This window comes from Lycorma delicatula, chromosome 12, assembly GCF_047948215.1.
Source record: "Lycorma delicatula isolate Av1 chromosome 12, ASM4794821v1, whole genome shotgun sequence".
NCBI classification, from domain to species: Eukaryota; Metazoa; Arthropoda; class Insecta; order Hemiptera; family Fulgoridae; genus Lycorma; species Lycorma delicatula.
The window spans coordinates 42,182,540-42,196,464 of record NC_134466.1 but is presented as its reverse complement, the minus strand read 5'-3'; the positions used below and the strand labels follow the sequence as shown (position 1 = coordinate 42,196,464).

General features: G+C 33.8%; 1 long non-coding RNA gene across 1 annotated transcript in view; it reads left to right on the top strand.

Moving 5' to 3' along the window:
* The window catches only part of LOC142333227 (uncharacterized), a 141,502-nt gene extending 128,396 nt beyond the window's left edge, over positions 1–13,106 (top strand). Inside the window, exon 5 of the long non-coding RNA XR_012758558.1 lies at positions 12,753–13,106. This is a non-coding gene — a long non-coding RNA (uncharacterized LOC142333227). The remainder of the gene's footprint in view (positions 1–12,752) is intronic.
* Positions 13,107–13,925: the final 819 nt, after the last annotated feature.

Below are 13,925 nucleotides of genomic sequence, written 5' to 3'. Positions count from 1 at the left end.
TGTACGCGTGATCCTCTTTTATATATTTATATTCGTTTGTAGTATTTTTTGTACTTCCCTCTTAATTCAAAAGTTTTTTTTTTAGTTTATTACTTTCCCGTCTAGATAGCGCTATACCAGAGTTATAGCTCTAGAAAAAAAAATGTATTGTAATCGGTCTAATTTGGGAATATGCGGTTTTCACCGAATCTTGACGTTTTGACACGTACGGAACCCAAAAAAACCGGATGAAAATTTTTCGGATGTTAATGTTTGTATTTACGTGTGTGTGTTCATTGTTAGGCTCTAAATCACCTTATATATCCAGAACTACTAGACATATGTTGACCAAACTTGGTCCGATTACTTCTATATATGGAGCATTATTGATAACATTAAATTTTCAACCTAAAAGGTCGAGGGAGTGAGAAACTGTAGAGCAAGGTCACTCTCAGTATCTCGATATTTTGCCTAATTAAAATCATATTTTTTTAGGTATATTTATTAACGAAAAATTAAAAAATAACAATATTTGTAAGAAATAAACTCAAAAAATGTTGTTGTAGTTGACTACTATGTTTGACGTCATAGGTGTATGGTAGGATTAAATAAATTAATAATATTTAAAGTGTAAAAAAGTATCTCGGTCTGGCCTGTTCTCGAACTCTATCCCCCGGTTGGCTCGGTATCTGATGCGTTAAGTATCGCGGCTACTCCAGTCTACCGACCGTACAAGCGAAACTTGTTTTTTGTAATTTGTATAATTACGTTATTTTAGATCGTGCCGAACGTCGCCGTTAGTACCGCCATACCCGCGTAAATTAAATACGGTATGCGCGCGCGCTTTAGTTAGAAATTTAGTTGTGTGTGTGTAAGCAGTGCATCAGAAAAAACTTTGATTTTTTTTTAAGTTGTTTTCTGTTTCTTTCTGAAAATTATTTTTTTTATTAATTTTGATGATAGAAGAATCTTTAATATTACGTTAATATTGCTTGACTTCCAAGATTTGAACCCAATACCTTCAAGATTAAGAATTCAAACATGATGTATAAAGATTAAATTTTGGGAATATTTCGAAATAAAGAACAAATTATTTTCCTTTTTTTTCCTCCTTTAAAATGATGTCAGTGTATTTTGGTTGTTTATTTAATTTAAATTATTACTTATATTATATGAAGCAATTTAAACATATATTGTTTAAATTAAACCTGTTTCACGAACTGATGAAAAAGGTTGAAAATATTTGCAGTTCCATTTACTAGTGACAGTAGAAATCCTAAATATTGATTTTTAATTAACAGCTTCTTGAACAAGTCAAGTGAACTTAAAAATGTAGAAAAAAATATATAAATTAGTACATGAATATTATCAAAACATTTTACAAATTGTGTTTTTATTTATATATATATATGTGTGTGTGTGTGTGTATATATATAAATAATTCAAGTTGCCAAATATAGATTTTTTTTCCTACGCCAGATACAACATTTAATAGAGTAAGTAAAGGACTGTGTCACTTTCTAAGCCTGCTATTAAACTTGTATTATTTGTTAAACTTAGTATTTCGGTAAAGTACTTGATTGAAATATTTTAAAAGTAGAAGGAAGAGATAGATTTAATCGGTGCTAAGTAAGGGATAAAAAAAGATCACCTTAAAGTTAAGAAAATCTTCAAATTTATTCAATACGACAACGGTTGCATGTGAAAAACGTTTCACATGTTTAGCATACAAGCCCGATCTTATAATTCCAGCAACATTTTGGTCATCCCTTGCCGTAAGGGTTTGCCATATAAAACATTGTTTCAGACAAAAGTTTTAGGTAATGTTTAGAGGACTAATGACCACTTTTAACCGATTCGATACGCTGCCTATTAACGAAGATATGATATTTTTGTCTTCGAAACTCCATTTTTTCCAGTGGTTGGCGATATCAAAAAACTTTACTTACGGAGGTTTTAGGCCCTTATCCAAAGAATAGTAGGAACTTTAAATTAATTCGATATTTTAATTAATAAGAAAGTTATAGCGATATTTTGTTTTTTTTTCGAAAAAGTCCCCCGTTTCCACCCCCATGTCCGATTTTGGCCATTAACAAACTCGACCGAGATTTTGGGACGAGTTATTTTTAAGAAACAATCTGACGCAAAATTACGGCAGTTATCGTGTCCACAAGAAAATGAAATATATATATATATATATATATATATATATGTTTGAGCTGACGGTGGTTTTAGGGTCTGGGGAATGTGAAACGTAAAGATATGTTGAAATTTTCCGGAAGTCGAATAATGGTACCCATTACAATAGGTAGCTTTCTTATGAAATCTACCTAAAACTGGCAGAATGTCAAAACTACAACAACTTTTAAAAAAACTAGCATCCCCTTCGCGGCTTCGTCCGCATTATATGGTTACTTGCGTTTCTCGTCGAGGTCAGTATTTTTTATTTTAAAGAGGTCAATATTTTTTTTAATTTTAAAATAACCAGAGGCAAGTATCACTGGTTACGACAGAGTCGTGTTGCACAATCACAGTAGCAATGACTGTGTTGGTTGAACCGCCGCACCGTGCACAGTCACATCCCTTAAAAATGTTTCCTTAATTCCTTAAAATGGATTTTACATATTTTTCTGAGTGTATTTGTAAGCCCCATTCTAGCGAATGCCTCATTTAGTATAGTCGAAAATGGAGAAGATTTTTAAAGGTTATTGAAACATTTTTATCATTCTTCTTCCCTTTCAAGGTCGAATTTTGAAAAATCTAGAAATTGGATTTTTAGATATTTACATGAAGATTACACACACCAAAAATGAAGTTGATATCTTCATTTTTTACTGGGATATTAAAAAAATTAGTAAATTTCATTGTTACTCTATTTTAACTATTCCCGGAATTTCAAAAATTCCTTTCTTAGTGTGATTTGCACCATAAGAAGAAGCGTCTATAAATTTTTATCAATTTATTTTCGGTAGTTATTGCTAGGCATTGATTACAAATCAGTCATGACATATGTATGAATGTAAATAAAGTGTAGTCTTGTACAGTCTCAGGTCGACCATTCCTGAGATTTGTGATTAATTGAAACCCAAACCACCAAAGAACACCGGTATCCACGATCTAGTATTCAAATCCGTGTAAAAGTAATTGACTTTACTAGAACTTGAACTTATAATCCAAAACTAGGACTTATAATTAGTTTAACTCAAGTCTAAATATACTTATGTTTTCTATTACACGAACTAAAAATTTCAATTTAAAATCCATTAAAAACAAAAATTTATAAAAATATATTTCCTGTTTAAGCAAAGTTTTATTTCTATAGTATTTTTAGATTTTTTAAATATTGTATTAAATTTTGTTTTATTGCCTAGTGCACATTTAAGAAGTTTTTGGATATCCGGATAATTGGTTATTACCATATTTTATTTTAGTATTTTTGTTGTCCAATTTTTTAATTTAGCGTATTTGGTTCACATTATTTTTTATATAGAAATTAATATTTTAATCAGAAATAAACAGGACGATAGCAATAAAAAGAAAATTATTTTACTGAAAAAAAAAAAAAATTGTACTCTTCGTTTGAGTTCTGCGTTTTATGCATCACTCTACATTAACCTAAATGTGGATTGTTAACTGTTCTTCTGTTAATGGTGATTTTACCGTTGTTATTTACTTACTTAAGATAATTGGAATTTTTTTTAAGTAGTTAAAAAACTCCTTTCACTATTGGTTTAGTGTGTGTGTGTGTGTGTGCGCGCGCGCGCCCGTTAATATAAAATTTTGCTCTATTGATTAGTTTTGTTTTATACTACATAGCAAGCACTGCTCAGCTGATAAATTTTATAGAAAGTGATATCTGGTTTGACAACTATATAAATGTAGCCAGTAGAATTGATTCCACGATGGTATTAAGTTAAATGGTATGAAGCTTTAAAGTGAAGATATATATCTAACGTTTTATATATATATATATATATATATATATATATATATATATATATATGTATGTATATACATACGGAGTATTTGTGCGTATACATAAGCGGAAGTAAGACAGTCTGCCAGCTTGGTCACACTGTGTTTATAAAAAAACTGCCAACTTGTCGGACAAGTTTTTGCACTTTGGTTGTTTTTAAATAACTACAGTAATAAGATAACTGAGCATAAAAGTGGGTCACATGCCGCTGTACTCTTTTTAACAAGGTCCCACAGCACATATATATATATATATATATACATCAACACATATATATATATTAAATTACTGTGACCAGCCTTTCCCATCCTTTATTTATTGTATTTTATTTTTAATATTAATTTTTTAACGCATATGCTTTTGCTGATTTCAATACAAATGTTATCATGATATTTAAATTCTATTTTGGAATATCATTGGGTATTATGTTTAATACAGATAAGTTATTAGGTAGATTTCATAAGAAAGCTACTTATTGTAATGGGTACCTTGATTCGACTTCCGGAAAATTTCGACATATCTTCACGTTTTACATTCCTCAGACTCCAAAACCACCGTCAGTTCAAAAGTTTATATATATATATATTTCCCTTTCTTGTGGACACGATAACAGCCGTAATTTTGCGCCAATAACTTTAAAATTGTTCCTTAAAAATAACTCGTTCCAAAATCTTGATCGATTTCGTTAACGGCCAAAATCGGACAGTGGGGGTGGAAATGAGGGAACTTTTTCGAAAAAAACAAATATCGTTATAACTTTCTTATTCAGTAAAATATTGAATTCGTTTAAAGTTCCTACTATTCTTTGGATAAGGGGCTAAAGCTTATCTAAATAAAGTTTTTTGATATCACCTACCATTGGCCTATGGTGTGGAAAAATGGGGTTTCGAAGAAAAAAACAATCATACCTCCCTTAATAAGCACAGTATCTAAGTTTAAAGTCCTCTAATCATTACCTAAAACGTTTTGTCTGCAACAATTTTTGATATGACCAACCCTTACAGCAAGGGATGTCCAAAATGTTGCTGGAATTGTAAGAAGATGGGGCTTATCGTATGCTAAACATGTGAAACTTTTTTTCACATGCAACCATAGTCGTATTGAGTAAATTTGAATTTTTTCTTAACTTTAAGTTGGAAATCTTTTTTTATCCCCTACTTATTACTGGTGAAATCTACCTCCACCTTCCAGCGTGCCGAAAGGGATTTTTTTTTTTTTAATTGTAGAGTCGATAAATTACAACGATTACGCCAAAACTCTACGATCAAAACTACGTCAAAATTTAAACAATCAGATTTTCGTAAAATTTATAATTTGTGATACATTTTGCAACTACTTTGTTTGTTATGTAACAACATAATTTGCGAATATCACATTAAAAAGATCTATCGATGAAGATAAAAATAATCATATCTCTGTTGTATGTGGAAGGTTTAATCTACTTTACATTATGCGATATTTCTGTTACTTATAGCCACTGTTACCAAGTGTAACGTAATTTTTTTACTGTTATAATATTCCCCTCTTTGTTTCCTAACTACGTTAGTAGTTGAAGCGGTAAGGAAGTAACGCATTGTATTTACGAATTATGTCAGCCAATGCCGCTTATTACATTGAAATTATGCATGTGTGCGTGCATAGATGCTTGCGTGCTAATATTAACAGCGTTTTCTACTCTAAAATACTCAAGTGATCTCTCTCCATCAGTACCAAATAGTTTGATACATTCACATATGCAAAATGGAACATCACGGTAATACATCTTGGAACATTGTTGCCCATGATATCAATGTTTTTTTCTAAGATTTGCAAACAGTGTGATAAATAACTAATTCTTTATTTTAATTTATATTCAAAAATCGAATAATGCGTATTGTATTTATTCTACCAACATCAATGTGTTACATTATAAGCCTACTAGCATAGTCCTAGTAAAGCCAGTTATTTTTACACGGATTTGAATACTAGATCGTGGATACCGGTGTTCTTTGGTGGTTGGGTTTCAATTAACCACACATCTCAGGTATGGTCGAACTGAGAATGTACAAAACTACACTTCATTTACACTCATACATATCATCCTCATTCATCCTCTGAAGAATTATCTAAAACGGTAGTTACCGGAGGCTAAACAGGAAAAAAAGAGAGAGAGAAAGCATACGTATACCAGGTCCAGCGTTTTCTACTCTAAAATACTCAAGTGATCTCTCTCCATCAGTACCACATAGTTTGATACATTCACATATGCAAAATGGAACATCACGGTAATACATATTGGAACATTGTTGCCCATGATATCAATGTTTTTTTCTAAGATTTGCAAACAGTGTGATAAATAACTAATTCTTTATTTTAATTTATATTCAAAAATCGAATAATGCGTATTGTATTTATTCTGCCAACATCAATGTGTTACATTATAAGCCTACTAGCATAGTCCTAGTAAAGCCAGTTATTTTTACACGGATTTGAATACTAGATCGTGGATACCGGTGTTCTTTGGTGGTTGGGTTTCAATTAACCACACATCTCAGGTACGGTCGAACTGAGAATGTACAAAACTACACTTCATTGACACTCATACATATCATCCTCATTCATCCTCTAATGAATTATCTAAAACGGCAGTTACCGGAGGCTAAACAGGAAAAAAAAGAGAGAGAGAAAGCATACGTATACCAGGTCCAGCGTTTTCTATTCTAAAATACTCAAGTGATCTCTCTCCATCAGTACCACATAGTTTGATACATTCACATATGCAAAATGGAACATCACGGTAATACATATTGGAACATTGTTGCCCATGATATCAATGTTTTTTTCTAAGATTTGCAAACAGTGTGATAAATAACTAATTCTTTATTTTAATTTATATTCAAAAATCGAATAATGCGTATTGTATTTATTCTGCCAACATCAATGTGTTACATTATAAGCCTACTAGCATAGTCCTAGTAAAGCCAGTTATTTTTACACGGATTTGAATACTAGATCGTGGATACCGGTTTTCTTTGGTGGTTGGGTTTCAATTAACCACACATCTCAGGTATGGTCGAACTGAGAATGTACAAAACTACACTTCATTGACACTCATACATATCATCCTCATTCATCCTCTAATGAATTATCTAAAACGGCAGTTACCGGAGGCTAAACAGGAAAAAAAAAGAGAGAGAGATAGAGCGAGAGAGCATACGTATACCAGGTCCAGCCAATGTACGAGCTTGTGACGTCACAAGCAGACTGCATATTACTACTCGGTCTGAAAACATCAACTCCACGTATCAAATCGATCTATTACTTATTATCATATTGTACGTGCTAATAACTGTCATATTTGCATTTACTAATTTCAAACAATACGTGTTTAATTCTGTTTAACCTTTTACGTAATAAATTATTAATTTTTAATAATAAACAAAAGCTTACATGAATTTTCTTCATGCCTCTAATTCAAACTTCTAGCAAGTTCACCATCTTCGCTAAATGAATCGCTATCACTGTCACTTTCACTATCAAAGTTTACCCGTATAATATAACGTTCTATCATTTCATCTATCAGTGGTTCCAGTTTTTCATACTCTTTTTCAATATTTCATACTTTTTCACAATAGGGTTTCCAGTCACCTTTCTTCGTTCATGGAATTAAATTTCTCTTTAGTTAATTTATCAACATGTTGTGTTATGATTCACCACATGTCTTTTTACGGTTGAACAAACCATTTCGATTGGATTCATATAAGGTTGGTACCGTGGGAATCTGAGAAAATAATGGCCATGTTTTTTCAAAAGTTCATCCAAGAGATATTTTTGTACTTTAGTTTTTATGTAACTTTACTAATTCTTGTAACTGTGATTTCAGTATTTTTGAACTGTATGGTATATGGGGTTTTTCCAGCCAATCGGTCATATCTTTTCTTCTGGAGTTAGAATTTGGCGCTTTGTCACCTGATAAGGGGCTTTATCAACAACCACTGGAAGATTTGGATTCAATTTTTCACGCGACCATTTGATGAAATTGTCTGTATTCATGTTGTCATGGTAGTCCCCACTTTTCGAACTGGCTTTCCAAGTTAGTAATGCGTTCGACATAAAACCAATTTCTCCTCTAGCGTGAGTTACTATTAAACAGTTACCTTTATTAATCGGCACATGAAGTCCCTCAACAATATCATCAGACCACGACTTTGTCGAACAATGCGAACTTAAAACGTACGTTTCATCCAAATAAACAGTTATAGCAATGCTTTGTCTGTACTTAGCCATTGCCTGCAAATATTCAATTGTCTTTCTCCTGATATTGATTTCTCAAATAAAATTTTTGTGTTATTTTTAGTTTTACGACATTTAAAACCTAATTCGTTTAAAATATAACAGCTTAAGTTGATTCAGTGCCTTAAAAATCAATAGATGACAAAAGTCTTGCCTTATTTTTTTTTTTTTTAAGTAGATAATTCATTCTTTGAATGAAATGCATTAACTGTTCTTTTAATCACATCTAAATCAAAACTGTCCAGTCCAGTGACAGTTTTTGAACGTCGTTTATACTTTTTCGGCGACCTGAAAGAACACATTTGAGATGTTGATTGAAGAATCATGTCTTTGTTTTTTTCTTCTGAATTTTTGAACCTGTGTTCTTGATATCCCACAAGTAGTAGCAGTTCTTTCTTCGCATTTTTAAATACAAATTTCATGTTTGTCGTCAGTTAATTTACCTATTTTTAGAGCCATTTTTTTTTAATAAAATCAAAATCGTTATTTATAATTTCACGTGCATGACTTTTTTTTTTTAACTACGGATTTAAATTCTGCCATAAAAAACCGCACTAATAACACACGAACAAAAAATAATATATTACAAAATATTTGCGATAAATAATGAGTGATTATAAAATAATATGATCGCATAAAACGCTATCCGAATACCTTCACTGAACATAATATAAACTAGACTAAAGTTTATTTCTTTATACACGCTGTGTACTACGAATGACGATCTAGATATAATCGTGACGAAAAACATCATTTCTAACTGCATGTATAAATTTTTATAGGCCTGACATAAAACCAATCAGAGGATTAGTCATTGTTTAAGGAATTGTTCTTGTTTACAAGATTGAGTCATTAAGCATTTTTATACATGTAATCAATTCAATTGGAAAGAATTGAACACGCACAACGTAAATGTATTGTTTGGGCGCTCGTATTGCTTGTAAGTTGAAAATTAAATAAAAAAAATAATTACGCGCAAAAATAATGTTTTCGAAAACAGTAATATAATGAGATATCAGCGCGTGACGTAACAAGCTCATAGATTCGCTGGGATACCCACCAGGTTGGTCTAGTGGTGAACGCGTCATCCCAAATCAGGTGATTTGGAAGTCCAGAGTTCCAGCGTTCAAGTCCTAGTAAAGCCAGTTATTTTTACACGGATTTGAATACTAGATCGTGGATACCGGTGTTCTTTGGTGGTTGGGTTTCAATTAACCACACATCTTAGGAATAGTCGAACTGAGAATGTACACGACTACACTTCATTTACACTCATACATATCATCCTCATTCATCTTCTGAAGAATTATCTAAACGGTAGTTACCGGAGGCTAAACAGGAAAAAGGAAAAGGAAGATTCGCTGGGATAACCCACCGGGTTGGTCTAGTGGTGAACGCGACTTCCCAAATCAGCTGATTTGGAAGCCGAGAGTTCCAGAGTTCAAGTCCAAGTAAAGCCAGTTATTTTTACACGGATTTGAATACTAGATCGTGGATATCGGTGTTCTTTGGTGGTTGGGTTTCAATTAACCACACATCTCAGTAATGGTCGAAATGAGACTGTAAAAGACTACACTTTATTTACACTCATACATATCAGCCTCTGAAGTAATATCTGAACGGTAATTCCCGGAGGCTAAACAGAAAAAAAAGAAAGAAGGATTCGCTGGAGCAACCATATAGTACCCCTCTGTTGAAAATTATGAAAAGGAAATTCTTTGCTTTCCCGATTAGTGATATCGGATTATTGAATATGTCGGATTACAGAGATTCTACTGTACTATCGTTAAAAAAGTATCTTTTCCGGTTAGCATAAATTGGTTATTAAAATTTTTACTGTCTTACTTTTAAACAGAAAAATACAGGAGTCAAAGAGTAAATCAAATTAAATTTTAAACCACTTTCTACGATTTTTTTTTCACTTTGGTAGGCGTTCTCTTTAAAAAAAAAGATATAAATGATATGAGCGAGCTGTTAGCAATTTTGCTTGTAAACTTGTATTATTTATTATTAAATTAATTATATTGTACAGTTAATATAATAATACAGTACTGTTCTTATTTATTTTGTCATGGTGAAAGTGATTTGTATATGATGTTACTATTACTATTTACTAATGGAAAGTAAATAATGCACCGTATCTTCTGAAGAAATACGAAGTTGCAAGTTTTACGTACACCCACAAACGTTATGTTAAATTTCCTATTATTTTGTTATAATGTTTATCTAATGATATTGTGCAACAATTTTTTCCTGATTCTTTTTATATAAAAAATAAACAATAGTTAGATTTTTTTTTACCCGTAATCTTGTTTGGATTCTTTGTAATAAATAAGGTAAGCGAAGGCAATGATGCGTTTGATTGTGTTATATTACTCGATCCTTTTTTGGTGAATAGTAGTTCGATTCAATTCACTTACAATAATCGATAGAATTTATTATTCTCCTTCTTGTTGTTAACAATCAGAGTACCAAGCTTGAGTCCAAGCGGAACCAAAAGTCACAATTTACTTTATATTTTTAATTAATCATTTTCAAAAATTTGTAATCTTTTAGGCAGTTTAAATTTAAATATGTAAGAACAGGATTTCATCACTACTGGCAAAAAGTATGTTATATTTTATGTAATAAACAGTTACCTGAGTCCTTCAGGACCCAGGTCAGTAACAATTATAGTTTCTCTATCTGCTTCAACAAGAGGTTAACTCTTTATTATCAACAGTTAGTAGTACCCTTTTATTTCTGTTTAACCTACGGAACCATCGTTAGGTATTGCTTCAGAGGATGAGATGAATGATTTATAGTGTCTGTGAAAATGCCATGCCTGATAGGGATTGACCTGGGCCGATCCCAACCGGGGCCTCCGGATGAAAGGCTGAGATCCTACCACTCGCGCCACGGAGGCTGGCAGTTAGTAGTAACCACTATTAACTTTTTTCTTCCTGTTTACCGTCCGGGAATCACCGTTAGGTATTACTTCGGAGGATGATATGTACGAGTGTAAATGAAGTGTAGTTTTGTACAGTCTCAGGTCGACCATTCCTGAGATGTGTGGTTAATTGAAACCCAATCACGAAAGAACATCGGTATCCACGATCTGGTATTCAAATCCGTATAAAAGTAACTGCCTTTACTAGGATTTGAACGTTGGAACTCTCGACTTCGAAATCAGCTGATTTGCGAAGGCGTGTTCATCACTAGACCAACCCGGTGGGTTAATCTACTACTAACTTTTCCCCTATTCCCTGGGCCGGACATACAATGAAGTAAAGCTCAGCCCAGGAGAGTGTCCTTCAAACTCAAACGAGTCTCCATTCGGCTCGCCGGTTGGATCTTTTGTGATCAACGCCTAACTCAAATCGTCAGGAAGGAGTTAACCAGGCCCGACTACGTCGTTCCTAGGCCCTCCCCAAGGACTCGGTCTGTACATTTTCTCGCTTGCCTAACTACTAGGGAGGGGAGACCGGGACCGATTATCTCGTTCCTGAGCTCCACCCACTCCACCCAGCAGCCGGGACTCGGTCTTATGATTCCCCAGCCTATAGACCCCAAGAGTCCCCGGCTGATCATTGGAGCCGAAACACCTCAGCATGCCGGCCCTCCCGGCTGGGGCTGTTCGTCCTGCCCTTATCTAAAATCCCCTTTGACGTCCTTCGTCGTCTTTTTCCCTCAAAATCGTCCTCGCCAAACCGTCGACGGCTCTCCAGTTTGCCGCTGAAGCTAACATATAATCTACTAATTCTTCTGTTGTTAGGTCAGCGACTCCCGCCTTGAACCGAGAGTTTTGCCATTTCTGGCAGTGGAACACGGTGTGCTTCACTGAATCTTGGACGTGACAATGCATACACGTTGGCAATACCTTTCTGTCTATTCTCTACAGGTACCCCTCGGAATTGACATGTCCAGATATGACCTGCGTCAGATGGTAATTTAATTCACCTTGTTCCCTAGCGACCCATTTTCCCCAGGTCAGAGATAATCTTTTGGTTCAGCTTGCCTTAATAGTAGCCCTCCAGCTGTCACTCCATCGTCAAATAACAGACAATCTGGCGTCCGCCTTACTGACTCCCGCAAATCGCTACGTTCTCTCCTAGATAAGCAAGTCCACCGGGGGAACCCCGGAAAGAACACACGCAGCATCGAATGAAGTGCACCCTCCGAAACCTGTGGAGATTTCGCTGGATGTTAATTGTCCTACCTCAAGCCGGCACCGCATACAGAAGAACTGAAGCTACGGCCGACATGATTATTCTTCGTTTGGCCGAGCCAGGAGCCGTCCGTAGACATATAAGTCTGTTTAAGGCGTTCACTGACCTTTCCGCCTTATTACAGACTTCTGTGACGTGTTTACCGAATCTGCATGTTCTATCTATTATTACGCCGAGGTATTAGACCTTATCCCGTCTATGCAACAGCTAAATTAGGTAACTAAAACCCAACTTACAGGAACCTACGTTTCTTTAGGATAATAATCTAGTAAATTTGTTTTTAGGTTAGGAAGTTACCTAACTTAATTTGTTTTTAGGTTATCAGATTTAGGAACTAACCTATTAGAAGCAGCAACAGAGAGAAGAGCCCAAGAGATTGAAAATACTGAAGTAAAAATTACAGAAAACATATAATTCGAGCGATTGAAATTACGGGAAGAGAAATAACAATGAAAAAAGCACCAATCCAACAGGCAATACATGATGCAAGCAATCAGGGAAGAAGAAAAAGAGGCAAATGTTTTTGTGCGGGGAAAGTGACAATAAACATAGAGAAAAATGTGATGAATGTGAGAATTATATATGAAACTACATCCTTTTAAAAATTGTCAAATAGTGTGTGATAAATATGCAGAAACGAAAGAAGACACTTGATTAACAATATCAATAAATCTAATTAGAACAAAAAATGTGTGTAAATATCTGATTTTAATTGTGTAAATATTAACTAAAAATGTTGTACTCTATTTTACTATAATTTGCTTTTTTTTTACTTGCATACCTTATAATTCAAGTTATCCCTTGGAACTCAGGTCAAGTTATTCGTTGTAGGTTGCTAGTCAGAGGTTGCTTACCTCATGGTGAGAAATTCACGAATTATTCTTTCTACGACTCTTGTTTGTATTGGCTAATAATAAATTATTATAAAAGGCGGAGAGATCTTTTCTATTATTTGTTTACATATTTGTTGCAGAGATTGGATATCATGACATCAATTCCCTCGCCACACAAAGAAACTGGAAGTCATATCTGCACGCGCGCGCGCACACACATACACACACAAATACGTATATGAACTACGACGCATACTGTACAAATCGACAAGGCGAAGTTCATATTCGTGGGGGAACGCTACACTGTTGTTTTGTTTGGCTGTAGACAGAGATGGAGATATAATACAACAGTACAGTCTGGGCTTAGTCCTACTGAATAAAATGACATGCTTGTCAATTCCTTTTAAAGAAGAAATGTTGTCCGTTTAAAATAGGTTACTGTATTTTTTGAAACCTGTAATTTCTTTTTTTTTTATTACGTTAATAAGACAATTAAAATATCAATTTACATTACTGGATTCATACATTAAAAATTTAACCTGCTATTAATTACAAATAATTTAATTAAGTAAACATTTTCAGTAAAACGGTATCATAGTTCATAGCATTATATTCAAAGCTGATAGTAATAATTTGGACTTTTAGGCCTAAGGAATC